This window comes from Oncorhynchus masou, chromosome 33 (genome assembly GCF_036934945.1).
Source record: "Oncorhynchus masou masou isolate Uvic2021 chromosome 33, UVic_Omas_1.1, whole genome shotgun sequence".
Lineage (NCBI taxonomy): Eukaryota > Metazoa > Chordata > Actinopteri > Salmoniformes > Salmonidae > Oncorhynchus > Oncorhynchus masou.
In genome coordinates this window covers 924,525-943,286 of record NC_088244.1, presented here as the reverse complement: position 1 = coordinate 943,286, position 18,762 = coordinate 924,525, and the positions used below count along the sequence as shown (strand labels likewise).

At 47.9% G+C, this 18,762-nt stretch overlaps 1 protein-coding gene across 2 annotated transcripts in view; it reads right to left on the bottom strand.

The window, feature by feature from the left end:
- LOC135527673 (NF-kappa-B essential modulator-like) overlaps positions 1-245 on the bottom strand; it is a 40,834-nt gene extending 40,589 nt beyond the window's left edge. For both annotated transcript variants that reach the window (XM_064956158.1, XM_064956160.1), the window contains exon 1: positions 5-245. The gene's annotated coding sequence lies outside the window, so the exon portion shown is untranslated. The remainder of the gene's footprint in view (positions 1-4) is intronic.
- Positions 246-18,762: the final 18,517 nt, after the last annotated feature.

The window sequence follows — 18,762 nt, the reverse complement described above, 5'->3', positions numbered from 1 at the left end:
GTACCTTTTCTCTGTAGCTCTAGCTAGCGTCAATCCGGCTAACAACGGTAGTTAATTAAGTTAATAGCTCTGGTTTGATTGTCGCAGACCAAGCGTATTTCCGCAACCGACACCAACTCTACGTTGTGTTTCTATTCAAATCTGGTAAAAAAATAAATAAAGTCTTTCTAGCTGATAGGTCTATTGACATTATGCTAATGCTAGCTGTCAAAGTGACATTATGCTAATGCTAGCTTGCGCCAGGAACTCCTACTTCCGCACTGTCAGAGATGACGTCATATTCTTTGACGTTTAACAGCGGCGGGCATCTAAATAATGTTGCCTTACCGCCACCTACTAGACTGGAGTATAACTCCCTTATACTTTGCTTGAAAATAAATACCTTACCATCTAACACTACACTCACAACAACAAAAAATGTGTTACTCCACTATTTACATCTATTTAGGCCTACTTCAGGCCATAAATGCTAAAAATCCAATCTTACTGAAACACTTGTTGGTTTATATCTCTGTTCTGGTACAGATCTACTACACCAGTCCTCTCAGGATCCCTCCCTCTGTTCTGGTACAGATCTACTACACCAGTCCTCTCAGGATCCCTCCCTCTGTTCTGGAACAGATCTACGACACCCCTCCTCTTAGGATCCCTCCCTCTGTTCTGGTACAGATCTACTACACCAGTCCTCTCAGGATCCCTCCCACTGTTCTGGTACAGATCTACTACACCCCTCCTCTTAGGATCCCTCCCACTGTTCTGGTACAGATCTACTACACCCCTCCTCTTAGGATCCCTCCCTCTGTTCTGGTACAGATCTACTAGTCACACCCCTCCTCTCAGGGTCCCTCCCTCTGTTCTGGTACAGATCTACTACACCCCTCCTCTTAGGACCCCTCCCTCTGTTCTGGTACAGATCTACTACACCCCTCCTCTCAGGGTCCCTCCCTCTGTTCTGGTACAGATCTACTACACCCCTCCTCTTAGGATCCCTCCCTCTGTTCTGGTACAGATCTACTACACCCCTCCTCTCAGGGTCCCTCCCTCTGTTCTGGTACAGATCTACTACACCCCTCCTCTCAGGGTCCCTCCCTCTGTTCTGGTACAGATCTACTACACCCCTCCTCTCAGGATCCCTCCCTCTGTTCTGGTACAGATCTACTACACCCCTCCTCTCATGATCCCTCCCTCTGTTCTGGTACAGATCTACTAGCCACACCCCTCCTCTCATGATCCCTCCCTCTGTTCTGGTACAGATCTACTACACCCCTCCTCTTAGGACCCCTCCCTCTGTTCTGGTACAGATCTACTACACCCCTCCTCTCAGGGTCCCTCCCTCTGTTCTGGAACAGATCTACTACACCCCTCCTCTCACCACTCCTCCCCCTTGACCCATCTTCCTCTACTTTCTTCACTGCCTCAGCATAGGTCAACTTCTGCACTACTCTAACCCTGGAAACCTCAACCTGCCTCTCTCACACGGGACATTTCTGATTCCCAGCCACATGGGCACCCCTGCAGTTAACACATACCACTACTACACAATGCTACACATTCCTTTGTCTCATTCCCTTCTGCACACTTCTCACACATAGGAACCTCCCTCCTACACACTGCTGCCACATAGGAACATCTAGGAACCTCCCTCCTACACACTGCTGTCACATAGGAACATCAAGGAACCTCCCTCCTACACACTGCTGCCACATAGGAACATCTAGGAACCTCCCTCCTACACACTGCTGCCACATAGGAACATCTAGGAACCTCCCTCCTACACACTGCTGCCACATAGGAACATCTAGGAACCTCCCTCCTACACACTGCTGCCACATAGGAACATCTAGGAACCTCCCTCCTACACACTGCTGCCACATAGGAACATCTAGGAACCTCCCTCCTACACACTGCTGCCACATAGGAACATCTAGGAACCTCCCTCCTACACACTGCTGCCACATAGGAACATCTAGGAACCTCCCTCCTACACACTGCTGCCACATAGGAACGTCTAGGAACCTCCCTCCTACACACTGCTGCCACATAGGAACCTCCCTCCTACACACTGCTGCCACATAGGAACCTCCCTCCTACACACTGCTGCCACATAGGAACCTCCCTCCTACACACTGCTGCCACATAGGAACCTCCCTCCTACACACTGCTGCCACATATGAACCTCCCTCCTACACACTGCTGTCACATAGGAACCTCCCTCCTACACACTGCTGCCACATAGGAACCTCCCTCCTACACACTGCTGCCACATAGGAACCTCCCTCCTACACACTGCTGCCACATAGGAACCTCCCTCCTACACACTGCTGTCACATAGGAACCTCCCTCCTACACACTGCTGCCACATAGGAACCTCCCTCCTACACACTGCTGCCACATAGGAACCTCCCTCCTACACACTGCTGCCACATAGGAACCTCCCTCCTACACACTGCTGCCACATAGGAACCTCCCTCCTACACACTGCTGCCACATGCCCATAAGCTTGACACCTGTAACAACGTAATTTATTTTGCACAAAAGCTCGCACAGATTAACATATATCCTAACATCTCTTTTTTGGGGGGAAAGACTCAACATCAAAACTCTAAATAACAGACTACGACTCTTCTGTTTCATCACTCACGCCACCCTGTCTGAGTCATACCAAACAACGAGCATCACAAACACCGGAATCTTCCCCTTCAGTTGGTCGACTTTCACATTTACCTCTATCCCTGTAATCACTCCTTTCAGTGGAGACCTTTCCTTGAGAGTAAAACAATTCACATCTCTTGACCCCATTCATTTAACACAGAGCGCCTTCTCCCTCTAACCAGCAGAAACACAAAGAATTATCACAAGACCACTTCTGGTTACCCTCACCGATTCCACAGCACCCAACTCTGTTTTCACCCATCCTGAACCCACAAATGGATCAGCCAAGAGACAGGGGGGTCCACTTTTTCTAAAAACGTCACTCCTACTGTCATAGACTCATCTTTAACCTGACCCTCGGTGTAAGCCTCTGGCTCCGAGAACTTCACCACACCTACCACCTCAGATACTTCACCCTCCTTCACTTCCATTCCTCCTCCTGTATTCAACTCACTCTGCTTACATTTTATACCACTTTAACAAACCATCTCCCTTTGTTCACAATTTTTAATCAACTCAAGTTCACCCTCTTCCTCCCTCTCTCTCTTAGACCTCCTCTTCCTCCCTCTCTCTCTTAGACCTCCTCTTCCCCCTCTCTCTCTCAGACCTCCTCTTCCTCCCTCTCTCTCTTAGACCTCCTCTTCCTCCCTCTCTCTCTTAGACCTCCTCTTCCTCCCTCTCTCTCTTAGACCTCCTCTTCCTCCCTCTCTCTCTCAGACCTCCTCTTCCTCCCTCTCTCTCTTAGACCTCCTCTTCCTCCCTCTCTCTCTTAGACCTCCTCTTCCTCCCTCTCTCTCTTAGACCTCCTCTTCCTCCCTCTCTCTCTTAGACCTCCTCTTCCTCCCTCTCTCTCTTAGACCTCCTCTTCCTCCCTCTCTCTCTTAGACCTCTTCCTCCCTCTCTCTTAGACCTCCTCTTCCTCCCTCTCTCTTAGACCTCCTCTTCCTCCCTCTCTCTCTTAGACCTCTTCCTCCCTCTCTCTTAGACCTCCTCTTCCTCCCTCTCTCTTAGACCTCCTCTTCCTCCCTCTCTCTCTCAGACCTCCTCTTCCTCCCTCTCTCTCTTAGACCTCCTCTTCCTCCCTCTCTCTCTTAGACCTCCTCTTCCTCCCTCTCTCTCTTAGACCTCCTCTTCCTCCCTCTCTCTCTCTTAGACCTCCTCTGCCTATCGTTTTCCTTCCATTCCTCCTCCATATTCCGAGTATATGTCTCCTTATGATGGAGAGATATACCTGCTGGAGCGCGTGCTACAGGTGGGTGCTGCTATGGTGACCAGCAAGCTGAGATAAGGGGGGACTTTATCTAGCAGCGTCTTGTAGATGACCTGGAGCCAGTGGGTTTGGCGACGAGTATGAAGCGAGGGCCAGCCAACGAGAGTGTACAGGTCGCAGTGGTGGGTAGTATATGGGGCTTTGGTGACAAAACAGATGGCACTGTGACAGACTGCATCCAATTTATTGAGTGTTGGGGGCTATTGTGTAAATGACATCGGCAAAGTCGAGGATATGTAGGATTGTCAGTTTTACGAGGGTATGTTTGGCAGCATGAGTGAAGGATGCTTTGTTGCGAAATAGGAAGCCAATTCTAGATTTAATTTTGGATTGGAGGTGTTTGACGTGAGTCTGGAAGGAGAGTTTACAGTCTAACCAGACACCTAGGTATTTGTAGTTGTCCACATATTCTAAGTCAGAACCGTCCAGAGTAGTGATGCAGGACGGGCGGGCAGGTGCGGGCAGTGATCGGTAGAAGAGCATGCATTTAGATTTACGGAAGGAGAGTTGTATGGCATTGAAGCTCGTCTGGAGGGTTGTTAACACAGTTTCCAAAGAAGGGCCAGATGTATACAGAATGGTGTCGTTTGCGTAGAGGTGGATCAGAGACTAACCAGCAGCAAGAGCGACATCATTGATGTATACAGAGAAGAGAGTCTGCTTGAGAATTGAACTCTGTGGCATCCCCATTGAAACTGCCAGAGGCCCGGACCACAAGGCCCTCCGATTTGACACACTGAACTCTATCAGATAAGTAGTTGGTGAACCAGGCGAGGCAATCATTTTAGAAACCAAGGCTATTGAGTCTGCCGATGAGGATGTGGTGATTGACAGAGTCGAAAGCCTTTGCCAGATCAATGAATACGGCTGCACAGTATTGTTTCCTATAGATGGTGTCAGGATTTGGCCAGGGTTTTTCCGGGTTTTTGTCAGTAGATGTCCCCATTGTGCTTTTTGTCCCTGTGTTTTTCCCTTGATCCCCATTATTGTTTGCACCTGTGTCTCGTTTTCCCCTGATTGTATTTAAACCCTTTGTTTCCCTCAGTTCTGTGCTCTGTGTTTGTATGTTAGCACCCTGCCCTAGTGTTCTGTGTGCTCTTGTCGATTCCGGGTGACGTTCTTGTGGTATTCTGTTTTTTGTTTTTGTTTATTTTTGGTGAGTTTCTTTTGAGTTCTTTTGTGTTTTTCCTACCACCTTTTTGGATTTGCCATTTTTGTATTTTTGTATTTTTTCTTTATTAAATTCACCGTCTTAAGTTCTGCTGTGTCTGCCTCATCTTCTGGGTTCTGCTGTCTATTCGTGGCTCAGTTGGTTAAGTGACTGTTTCTCACTCCGGAGACCCAGGTTCGAAACCGGGTCCTGACAGAAACACAGAGCCAAAAATGAACCCAGAGGCAGCCAGTTCCCAGGACCTTTTTGCCACGCTGTCCCACCACCAGGAGACTGTCCAACGCCACGAAGCCGCCCTGGTTCAGCAAGAGGCCTTAATGGCTAGACATTCTCATCTTCTGTCGGAGATGCTGACTTCCATTAAGCAAATATCTGATCGACTTACCCCGGCAACAGTTCCCGTCCCAGTACCTCAAGTTCACGTACCCATGGCAGTTAACCCCCTGGCTGAACCTCGTCTTCCACCTCCCCAACGGTTCTCAGGTGATCCAAGTGCTTGTAAAGGGTTTCTCACTCAATGTTCTCTCTCCTTTGAGCTGCAACCCTCGTCGTTTCCCACCGACCGGTCTAAGATCGCATATATCATCACCCTGCTGTCGGAAAAAGCCCTGGCCTGGGCTACTGCTGTGTGGGATGCCCATAGTTCCTGCTGTGCCAGCTACTCTGCCTTTGCTGAGGAATTCAAACGAGTGTTTCAAGGCCCAAGCAGTGGTTCTGACTCAGCCAAACAGCTCCTGACTCTCCATCAAGGTTGGCGCAGTGTGACGGACTATGCCATCCAGTTCCGCACGGTGGCAGCAGCGAGTGGCTGGAACAACGAGGCGCTCACGGTGTGCTTTCTGAAAGGTCTTTCCGACACTATCCAAGATGAACTGGCCACTCGGGAACCACCGGACAATCTCGAGTCCCTGATCAAGTTGGCCTCACGCATTGACCAGCGTCTGAGAGAGAGAGAACTCAACCGTAGACCTCTAGCTCCTATCAGTCCCAGCTCCGAGTCCCCACCTTTATCATCACTGGCTCCACCGGAACCCATGCAGATTGGACGCATCTCCCAGGCTGAGAGAGACCGCCGGATGAGGGAGCGACGCTGTCTATATTGCGGCAAACCGGGCCATTTCCGTTCCACGTGTCCCGGGCTCCAGGGAAACGCTCTGTCCCGTACAGACCGGGGGAACTGTAACGGGAAACATAACCTCCTCCCATCCGTCCAACTCCCGTCTGCTCATTCCAGTCACCCTCTCCTGGGACAACCACAAGCTTCACCTTCAAGCCTTGGTAGACTCTGGAGCCGCAGGTAACTTCATGGATGGTGTCTGGGCGAAGGAGAATGGCGTTCCCTCTGAACTTCTAAGTGACCCCATGAGGGTTACTACATTGGATGGAAGCCCTTTGGGATCTGGACTTGTCACTCATGTCACTACCTCCGTGAGACTTTCAGTTTCACAACACCAGGAATTGATGAACTTTCATTTGATCTCCTGTTCCGAGTTCCCTCTCGTCCTTGGATACCCCTGGCTTCACAGTCATAACCCTCACATCGACTGGTCTGTGGGCACTATCAAGCAGTGGGGTCCTACGTGCCAAGCTACTTGTATTTTCCAGAATTCCCCGAGTTCTACTCCCGAGTCTTTAGAATCCATCGACCTGACCCGAGTTCCCGAGTGTTACCATGACCTCAAACTGGTGTTTAGCAAACAGAGGGCCACCATGCTACCACCCCATAGATCTTACGATTGCCCCATCGACCTGTTTCCGGGCACTTGCCCTCCCAGGGGTCGGATCTTTTCCCTATCTCCACCCGAACGAGCTGCTATGGATACCTACATCAAGGACTCTCTGGAAGCAGGCCTCATGCGTCCATCAACCTCCCCGGCGGGAGCAGGGTTTTTCTTTGTGGCCAAGAAAGATGGTGGGTTACGTCCTTGCATCGACTACCGGGGACTCAATGACATAACCGTCCGTAACCGTTACCCGCTACCCCTTATGGCCACAGCCTTCGAGCTGCTCCAGGAAGCAGTTGTTTTCACTAAGCTTGACCTGCGGAACGCATACCATCTTGTGCGGATCAGACCTGGTGACGAGTGGAAGACCGCTTTCAACACGCCTACTGGTCACTATGAATACTTGGTGATGCCCTTCGGCCTGACCAACGCCCCAGCGGTGTTCCAAGCGCTCATAAACGATGTGCTTAGGGATATGCTTAACATATTTGTGTTCGTTTACTTGGATGACATCCTCATCTTTTCGAGCTCCCTTCAAGAACACACTAAGCATGTCAGACAAGTACTCAAACGCCTCCTGGACAGCCATCTGTACGTTAAGCCGGAAAAATGTGAATTCCATTCATCCCGAGTACAATTCCTGGGATTTGTAGTGGAACCCGGTCGAATCCAAATGGACCCTAGGAAGGTAGGGGCGGTAGCGGATTGGCCCACCCCCAAATCCGTTAAGGATGTTCAGCGTTTCCTGGGCTTCACAAACTTTTACCGCAAGTTCATCAAGAACTTCAGTTTGGTGGCAGCTCCTCTCTCAGCTTTAACTAAAGGTGGCAATGCAAGGTTTTTTGGGGAAGAGAAGCTGAGACGGCCTTCCAAGGACTCAAGCAGCGCATCCTCTCTGCTCCCATCCTGATACTACCGACTACGGATGAACCATTTGTGGTGGAGGTAGACGCATCAGAGGTTGGTGTTGGAGCTGTCCTGTCTCAGAGGGGTGAAGACAAGAAGCTTCATCCGTGCGCTTTCTTCTCACACCGGCTTACCCCGACTGAGAGGAACTACGATGTGGGGGATCGTGAACTCCTAGCGGTTAAGATGGCATTGAAGGAATGGAGACACTGGCTCGAGGGGGCTTCTCACCCGTTTCAAGTGCTTACGGACCACAAAAATCTGGAGTATATCCAGCAGGCGAAGCGATTGAACTCTAGACAAGCTAGATGGTCTCTTTTCTTCAATCGATTCCAGTTTATCCTCACCTATCGGCCCGGGTCGAAGAATCTCAAACCGGATGCCCTGTCCCGAGTCTACGCTCCTGCCATTCGAGATGACACGGACATGCCTGTCCTTCCTGCTGCTAAGATTGTGGCTCCGATCTCGTGGCAAGTTGAGGATACCGTGAGACGTGCTCAAGCTAGCGAACCGGACCCTAAAGGAGGCCCTGCCAATCGGTTGTTTGTCCCCAAGGCAGTGAGGACTCAGGTCCTTCTGTGGGGGCACTCCTCTCGCCTCACCTGTCATCCGGGCGTAGGTCGCACCTTGGAGTTCATCCAGCGTAAGTTCTGGTGGCCTACCATAAGAGAAGACGTTGCCACTTTCGTCAATGCCTGCCCCGTGTGCTGCCAGGGCAAATCTTCTCACCTCCGCCCTCAAGGACTCCTTCATCCTTTACCTGTTCCCCACAGACCCTGGTCCCATATCTCATTGGACTTTATTACTGGACTTCCTCCATCCCATGGCAATACTACTATCCTAGTCATAATTGACAGGTTTTCAAAGGCGGCCAGGTTCGTCCCTCTGACTAAGTTACCTTCTGCCAAGGAAACGGCTGAGTTGGTAATTAATCATGTGTTCCGAGTCTTCGGCATTCCTCAAGATGTGGTTTCTGACAGAGGTCCCCAGTTCGCCTCAAGGTTTTGGAAGGCCTTCTGCCAACTCATGGGGGCTTCTGCCAGTCTATCATCCGGAGTCCAACGGCCAAACAGAGAGGATGAATCAAGAGCTGGAAACCACCCTCCGATGTATGACTCGTGACAACCCGTCCACATGGTCATCCTTTATTGTTTGGGCCGAATACGCGCACAACACCTTGCGCTCCTCCTCCACTGGTATGTCCCCGCACGAGTGTCAGTTTGGCTATGCTCCTCCATTGTTCCCGGACCAGGAGGCAGAAGTCAGAGTGCCTTCAGCCTTGAGGTTCGTCAGACGCTGTCGGCTTATGTGGAGGAAGACCCGTCTTAATCTGATGCGTTCCTCACAGAGGTATCAACAACAAGCCAACAGACGTCGCCGTCCCGGGCCTACCCTGCGCCCCGGCCAGAGAGTCTGGCTTTCCACAAGAGACTTACCTCTACGGGTGGAGTCTCGCAAGCTGTCCCAAAAATACATCGGTCCCTTCAAGGTTGCCAGGAGAGTTAACCCAGTTTCTTATCGCCTACACTTACCCAGATCCCTTAAGATTAATCCCACATTTCATGTGTCATTGTTAAAACCTGTTGTTTTTTCTCCCCTTGTCCCGGCAGACAGACCTCCCCCTCCGCCTCGTGTCATTGGAGGCCAGCCGGCTTATACCGTCCACCGGATACTGGATTCCCGCCGGGTGCAGCGGTCCTGGCAGTATCTGGTGGACTGGGAAGGCTACGGTCCTGAGGAGCGCTCCTGGGTTCCTGCCAAAGACATCCTGGACCCTGACCTCATTCGTCAGTTCAGGGTCCTCCACCCTGAGAGAGCTGGTAGGAACGTCAGGAGCCGTTCCTAGGGGGGGGGGGATTCTGTCAGGATTTGGCCAGGGTTTTTCCGGGTTTTTGTCAGTAGATGTCCCCATTGTGCTTTTTGTCCCTGTGTTTTTCCCTTGATCCCCATTATTGTTTGCACCTGTGTCTCGTTTTCCCCTGATTGTATTTAAACCCTTTGTTTCCCTCAGTTCTGTGCTCTGTGTTTGTATGTTAGCACCCTGCCCTAGTGTTCTGTGTGCTCTTGTCGATTCCGGGTGACGTTCTTGTGGTATTCTGTTTTTTGTTTTTGTTTATTTTTTGGTGAGTTTCTTTTGAGTTCTTTTGTGTTTTTCCTACCACCTTTTTGGATTTGCCATTTTTGTATTTTTGTATTTTTTCTTTATTAAATTCACCGTCTTAAGTTCTGCTGTGTCTGCCTCATCTTCTGGGTTCTGCTGTCTATTCGTGGCTCAGTTGGTTAAGTGACTGTTTCTCACTCCGGAGACCCAGGTTCGAAACCGGGTCCTGACAGATGGCAGTTAAGATATCGTTTAGGACCTTGAGCGTGGATGAGGTGCACCCATGACCAGCTCTGAAACCAGATTGCATAGCGGAGAAGGTGCGGTGGGATTCGAAATAGGCGGTAATCTGTTTGTTGACTTGGCTTTCGAAGACCTTAGAAAGGCAGGGTGGGATAGATATAGGTCGGTCTGTAGCAGTTTGGGTCTAGTGTCCCCCCCTTTGAAGAGGGGGATGACCGCAGCTGCTTTTCAATCTTTGGGAATCTCAGATGACACGAAAGAGAGGTTGAACAGACTAGTAATAGGGGTTGCAACAATTTCGGCAGATAATTTTAGAAAGAAAGGGTCCAGATTGTCTAGCCCAGCTCATTTTGTAGGGGTCCAGATTTTGCAGCTCTTTTAGAACATCAGCTATCTGGATTTGGGTGAAGGAGAAATGGGGAGGCTTGGGCAAGTTGCTGTGGGGGGTGCAGGGCTGTTGACCGGGGTAGGGGTAGCCAGGTGGAAAGCATGGCCAGCCATAGAAAAGTGTTTATTGGAATTCTCAATTATCGCGGATTTTTCGGTGGTGACAGTGTTTCCTAACCTCAGTGCAGTGGTCAGCTGTGAGGAGGTGCTCTTATTCTTCATGGACTTTACAGTGTCCCAGAACTTTTTGGAGTTTGTGCTACAGGATGCAAATTTCTGTTTGAAAAAGCTTGCCTTTGCTTTCTTAACTGTCTGTGTATGTTTGTTCCTAACTTCCCTGAAAAGTTGCATATTGAATACTTCGACATCAGGTCTTCAGTAAGAAGCAAGTTGCCACCCTTCCCCACCCATTGTCCATATGATTGTGCCATAGAACCCCTACCCAGCTCCACACCTCCCCGGGGCCATCTGTACTCCCTCTCAACACCTGAAGCAGCAGTCATGGACAGTTACATCCGGGAGTCACTGGAGGCTGGATTCATTCGCACCTCTACATCCACAGCTGGTGCAGGTTTCTTCTTCGTGGGTAAGAAAGATTGAGGACTGCATCCTTGCATTGATTACAAGGGCTGAACCAGATTACGATCAAGAATCGTTACACCCTACCCCTGATGTCCTTCGCCCACGGGCCAAATATTTCACCAAACTGGACCACCGCAACGCTTGCAATCTGGTGAGAATCAGGGAGAGAGATGAGGAGAAAACTGCCTTTAACACCCCCAGTGTTCGCTATGAGTATTTAGTCATGCCCTTCGGATTATTGAATTCACCGGCAGTCTTTCAAACCTTGGTCAATGACACTCAGTTCGTCTTTGTTTACCTCGACGACATCCTGATTTCTCCACGACCCTTCCGGAACACATTCTGCACGTCCACCAAGTCCTGAGACGTCTCCTGCAGAGTCAACTATATGTCAAGATAGAGACGTGTGAGTTCCACATATCCCAAGTTTCCTTCCTCGGTCACATTATCTCTGCCTCAGGCATCCAAATGGACTCCGTAAAGGTTGAGGCGTTTTATACACAACTTTGGTGCTGTGACAGCGCTTCTCCTGGTCCTAACCCGCAAGTCCCATACCTGTTGTTGCTGGACTCCCGAGGCTGACAGGGCATTCATAGAGCTCAAGGGACGTTTCACCTCCGGACCCATCCTCGTTCATCCAGATCCTACTCGTCCCTTTGTGGTAGAGGTGGACGCCTCGGACACCGGAGCTGGTGCGGTCCTTTCACAGAGGAATAAGGGGGACAAGAAACTGCACCCCTGCGTCTTTCTCTCCAAGCGGTTCTCGCCAGCGGAATGCAACTACGATGTAGGCAACTGGGAGCTCTTGGCAGTTAAGTGGGACCTTGAGGGGTGGAGACACTGGTTGGAGGGGGCACCTCATACTTTTGTGATTGGGACGGACCATAAGAACTTGGTCTCCATTCAAGAAGCCAAGAGGTTGAACGCTCGCCAAGCTAGGTAGGCTCTGTTTTTTTACAGGTACTAGCTTATAGCCCGGGATCCAAGAATCAGAAAGCAGATGCTCTGTCCCGCCAACACAATGTCTCTAACGAGGAGAGGGACTCCGAGTCCATCATCCCCAGCTCCCGCATTGTGGCCACTGTGATATGGAGTTTTGAAACCACGGTCCGACAAGCCCAGACCCAAGAACCTGACCCCGGCAGGGGACCCACGAACAGACTTTACGTTCCGATATCAGCCCGGTCCCGAGCACTACAAGGGGGACACTCCTCTAAACGAACTGGGCATCCAGGGGTTAATCGGACACGGGAGTTCCTGAGACGTAATTTCTGGTGGCCCAACATGATTGGGGATGTGAGATCCTTTGTTGCGGCCTGTTCCACCTGTGCCCAACCCAAGTTGTTTACATCTGTCTGGGTGATGGGGTGGGATGTGCTTCAACCTGAGGAGAACAGAGCAGAAACATAAGGCCAAGGGAGGAGAAATGAACCTAGCTGCTCAAAGTTCAGCGCTGGTTCAAGTTGCCGAGAACCACAACTACCTTTGTTAATGTTTGATCAAGTTGTCACCGATTTACTTTTAATTTTAATTATTCAAAACATTTTCTTTATGAAACACTAGGGGAAAGTGACAAGAAGAAAGTTAGCTTAGAGTTAAGTAAACAGACAGTTAGTTTAGGGTTAAGTAAACAGACAGTTCGTTTTGGGTTACATAAACAGACAGTTAGTTTAGGGTTAAGTAAAGAGACAGTTAGTTTAGGGTTAAGTAAACAGACAGTTAGTTTAGGGTTAAGTAAACAGACAGTTAGTTTAGGGTTAAGTAAACAGACAGTTAGTTTAGGGTTAAGTAAACAGACAGTTAGTTTAGGGTTAAGTAAACAGACAGTTCGTTTAGGGTTACGTAAACAGACAGTTAGTTTAGGGTTAAGTAAACAGACAGTTAGTTTAGGGTTAAGTAAACAGACAGTTTGTTTAGGGTTAAGTAAACAGACAGTTAGTTTAGGGTTAAGTAAACAGACAGTTAGTTTAGGGTTAAGTAAACAGACAGTTAGTTTAGGGTTAAGTAAACAGACAGTTAGTTTAGGGTTAAGTAAACAGACAGTTAGTTTAGGGTTAAGTAAACAGACAGTTAGTTTAGGGTTAAGTAAACAGACAGTTCGTTTAGGGTTAAGTAAACAGACAGTTAGCCTATTTCCTCACGCAGCCCACCCACCCTTCTCTGGACCGGCGACACCACAACTTATCTTCATATTTTTTGTATTATTTAAGATACATTGGAAGTCCATTTGAAGAACATTTTGTGATTTACAAGTAAAGGATTTTGTGCAAAATACAATATATCACATGATGAGGGCCAGTCCTGACTCCCCGGATCACATGATGAGGACCAGTCCTGATTCCCTGGATCACATGATGAGGACCAGTCCTGATTCCCTGGATCACATGATGAGGACCAGTCCTGATTCCCTGGATCACATGATGAGGACCAGTCCTGACTCCCTGGATCACATGATGAGGACCAGTCCTGACTCCCTGGATCACATGATGAGGACCAGTCCTGACTCCCTGGATCACATGATGAGGACCAGTCCTGACTCCCTGGATCACATGATGAGGACCAGTCCTGACTCCCTGGATCACATGATGAGGACCAGTCCACTCCCTGGATCACATGATGAGGACCAGTCCTGATTCCCTGGATCACATGATGAGGACCAGTCCTGATTCCCTGGATCACATGATGAGGACCAGTCCTGATTCCCTGGATCACATGATGAGGACCAGTCCTGACTCCCTGGATCACATGATGAGGACCAGTCCTGACTCCCTGGATCACATGATGAGGACCAGTCCTGATTCCCTGGATCACATGATGAGGACCAGTCCTGATTCCCTGGATCACATGATGAGGACCAGTCCTGATTCCCTGGATCACATGATGAGGGCCAGTCCTGATTCCCTGGATCACATGATGAGGACCAGTCCTGACTCCCTGGATCACATGATGAGGACCAGTCCTGATTCCCTGGATCACATGATGAGGGCCAGTCCTGATTCCCTGGATCACATGATGAGGACCAGTCCTGACTCCCTGGATCACATGATGAGGACCAGTCCTGATTCCCTGGATCACATGATGAGGACCAGTCCTGACTCCCTGGATCACATGATGAGGACCAGTCCTGACTCCCTGGATCACATGATGAGGACCAGTCCTGACTCCCTGGATCACATGATGAGGACCAGTCCTGACTCCCTGGATCACATGATGAGGACCAGTCCTGACTCCCTGGATCACATGATGAGGGCCAGTCCTGATTCCCTGGATCACATGATGAGGACCAGTCCTGACTCCCTGGATCACATGATGAGGACCAGTCCTGACTCCCTGGATCACATGATGAGGACCAGTCCTGACTCCCTGGATCACATGATGAGGACCAGTCCTGACTCCCTGGATCACATGATGAGGACCAGTCCTGACTCCCTGGATCACATGATGAGGACCAGTCCTGACTCCCTGGATCACATGATGAGGACCAGTCCTGACTCCCTGGATCAACAGGTGACACATTTTTTTTATCCAGTCAAATCAAGTGTTATTTTTATTGACAGGCGTCTCATAGTGAAATGGCAGTAAGAGATAAGAATAATAAATATTAACAAATAATGAAAGAGCAGCAGTAAATAACAATAGCGGGGTTATATACAGGGGGGACCGGTAGAGAGTCATGGTGCGGGGGCCCCGGTGTCGAGGTAATTGAGGTAATATAATAATTGAGGTAACATGTACCTGTAGGTAGAGTTATTAAAGTGACTATGCATAGATAATAACAGAGTAGCAGCATAGAAGAGTGGGTGGGAGCATTACCAGGACGTGTACTCCGAGCATGCACTGACCAACTGGCAAGTGTCTTCACTGACATTTTCAACCTCTCCCTGACTGAGTCTGTAATACCTCCATGTTTCAAGCAGATCACCATAGTCCTTGTGCCCAAGAACACCAAGGTAACCTGCCTAAATGACTACCGACCCATGGCGCTCAAGTCTGAAAGGCTGGTCATGGCTCACATCAACACCATTATCCCAGAAACCCTAGACCCACTCCAATTTGCATACCTCCACCACAGATCCACAGATGATGCAATCTTTATCGCACTCCACACTTCCCTTTCACTCCTGGACAACAGGGACACCTATGTGAGAATGCTGTTCATTGACTAAAGCTCAGTGTTCAACACCATAGTGCCCTCCAAGCTCATCACTAAGCTAAGGACCCTGGGACTAAACACATCCCTCTGTAACTGGATCCTGGACTTCCTGATGGGTCGCCCTCAGGTGATAAGGGTAGGTAACAACACATCCACCACGCTGATCCTCAACACTGGGGGCCCCCCAGGTGGTGCGTAATCAGCCCCCTCCTGTACTTTGTATTCACTCGTGACTGAACGGTCAAGCACGACACCAACACCATTAAGTTTGCTGATGACACAACAGTGGTAGGCCTGATCACCAACAACGATGAGACAGCCAATAGAGAAGAGGTCAGAGACCTGACCGTGTGGTGCAAGGACAACAACCTCTTCCTCACTGTGATCAAGACAAAGGAGATGATTGCGGACTACTGTCACGACATCCGCCGAAGTTGGTCCCTCTCCTTGTTCGCGCGACGTTCCGCGGTCGACATCACCGGTTTTCTATCCGCCACTGATCCACTTTTCATTTTCCATTGGTTTTGTCTTCATTGTTTCCTGGTTTCCATTCCCATAACTATATGTTCCTTATTTAACCGTCTGGTTCCCCCTTGGTTTTGTTCGTTCATTGTAAGTTGGTCTGTATTTGTGAGCTTAAATATTTTCCTTCTTGGAATATTTCTTACCTGCTACACCGAGACGCCTTACAACTACAGGAAAAGGAGGACCAAACATGCCCCCTTTCTCAGCTGTAGTGGAGCAGGTTGAGAGCTTCAAGTTCCTTGGCATCCACATCACCAACAAACTAACATGGTCCAAGCACACTAAGACAGTCGTAAACCTATTCCCCCTCAGGAGACTGAAAATATTTGGCATGGGTCCTCAGATCCTCAAAAGGTTTTACAGCTGCACCATTGAGAGCATCCTGACTGGTTGCATCACTGCCTGGTGTGTGGCAACTGCTCGGCCTCCGACTGCAAGGCACTACAGAGGGTAGTGTGTAGTATATCCTGGGCCAAGCTTCCTGCCATCCAGGACCTCTATACCAAGTGGTGTCAGAGGAAGGCCCTAAAAATTGTCAAACTCTATCCCCTGTATATAGCCTCCACATTGACACTGTACCGGTACCCCCTGTATATAGCCTCCACATTGACTCTGTACCATAATACCCTGTATATAGCCTACACATTGACATTGTACCGGTAACCCCTGTATATAGCCTCCACATTGACACTATACCGGTCCAAACTGTATATATTCCCGCTATTGTTATTTACTGCTGATCTTTAATTATTTGTTATTCTATTTTCTTAATACTGCATTGTTGGTTAAGGGCCTGTAAGTAAGCATTTCATTGTGAGGTCTACTACACCTGTTGTATTCAGCATTTCACCGTAAGGTCTACTACACCTGTTGTATTCAGCATTTCATTGTGAGGTCTACTACACCTGTTGTATTCAGCATTTCACTGTAAGGTCTACTACACCTGTTGTATTCAGCATTTCACTGTGAGGTCTACTACACCTGTTGTATTCAGCATTTCACTGTGAGGTCTACTACACCTGTTGTATTCAGCATTTCACTGTAAGGTCTACTACACCTGTTGTATTCATCATTTCACTGTAAGGTCTACTACACCTGTTGTATTCGGCATTTCACTGTAAGGTCTACTACACCTGTTGGATTCAGCATTTCACTGTGAGGTCTACTACACCTGTTGTATTCAGCATTTCACTGTCAGGTCTACTACACCTGTTGTATTCAGCATTTCACTGTGAGGTCTACTACACCTGTTGTATTCAGCATTTCACTGTGAGGTCTACTACACCTGTTGTATTCAGCATTTCACTGTAAGGTCTACTACACCTGTTGTATTCATCATTTCACTGTAAGGTCTACTACACCTGTTGTATTCGGCATTTCACTGTAAGGTCTACTACACCTGTTGGATTCAGCATTTCACTGTAAGGTCTACTACACCTGTTGTATTCAGCATTTCACTGTGAGGTCTACAACACCTGTTGTATTCAGCATTTCACTGTGAGGTCTACTACACCTGTTGTATTCAGCATTTCACTGTCAGGTCTACTACACCTGTTGTATTCAGCATTTCACTGTAAGGTCTACTACACCTGTTGGATTCAGCATTTCACTGTGAGGTCTACTACACCTGTTGTATTCAGCATTCACTGTGAGGTCTACTACACCTGTTGTATTCAGCATTTCACTGTAAGGTCTACTACACCTGTTGTATTCAGCATTTCACCGTAAGGTCTACTACACCTGTTGGATTCAGCATTTCACTGTGAGGTCTACTACACCTGTTGTATTCAGCATTTCACTGTGAGGTCTACTACACCTGTTGTATTCAGCATTTCACTGTAAGGTCTACTACACCTGTTGTATTCAGCATTTCACTGTAAGGTCTACTCAGCATGTGACAAATAACATTTAATTTGATTTGAGTTCTTTCCAGAGTGACATCAGGGATTACAAAAATCTCTGAAATTGGAAACACTCAGAGAATTATCTTGGGAGGTGATACGGTCTGCATTTCATTGTGTATTCTATGTCAGGTGAACAAAAGGACTTGAGTTCCTGTATGTTATTACTATCACAATGTGAGTACTTAATCATGAAACATACACCCCAACCTTTCCTCTTCCTGGAGAGATATTTATTCCTGTCTGCGTGATGAACTGAAAACCCAAACGGCTGTGTCTCCGACCGTATGTCCCGAGAGATTATGTTACAATTTTTGTTGTATTTTTTTATTTTTATTTCACCTTTATTTAACCAGGTAGGCAAGTTGAGAACAAGTTCTCATTTACAATTGCGACCTGGCCAAAATATAGCAAAGCAGTTTGACACATACAACGACACAGAGTTACACATGGAGGAAAACAAACATACAGTCAATAATACAGTAGAAAAATAAGTCTATATACAATGTGAGCAAATGAGGTGAGATAAGGGAGGTAAAGAAAACAAATAGCCATCAGTTGCACATTAGACCCTGCTGCCTATATACATAGACTTGAAATCACTGGCCACTTTAATACATCAAATACTAGTCACTTTAATAATGTTTACACATGTTGCATTACTCATCTCATATGTATATACTGTATTCTATACTATTCTACTGTATCTTAGTCTATGTATTACTCATCTCATATGTATATACTGTATTCTATCCTATTCTACTGTATCTTAGTCTATGTATTACTCATCTCATATGTATATACTGTATTCTATCCTATTCTACTGTATCTTAGTCTATGTATTACTCATCTCATATGTATATACTGTATTCTATACTATTCTACTGTATCTTAGTCTATGCATTACTCATCTCATATGTATATACAGTATTCTATACTATTCTACTGTATCTTAGTCTATGTATTACTCATCTCATATGTATATACTGTATTCTATACTATTCTACTGTATCTTAGTCTATGCATTACTCATCTCATATGTATATACTGTATTCTATACTATTCTACTGTATCTTAGTCTATGTATTACTCATCTCATATGTATATACTGTATTCTATCCTATTCTACTGTATCTTAGTCTATGTA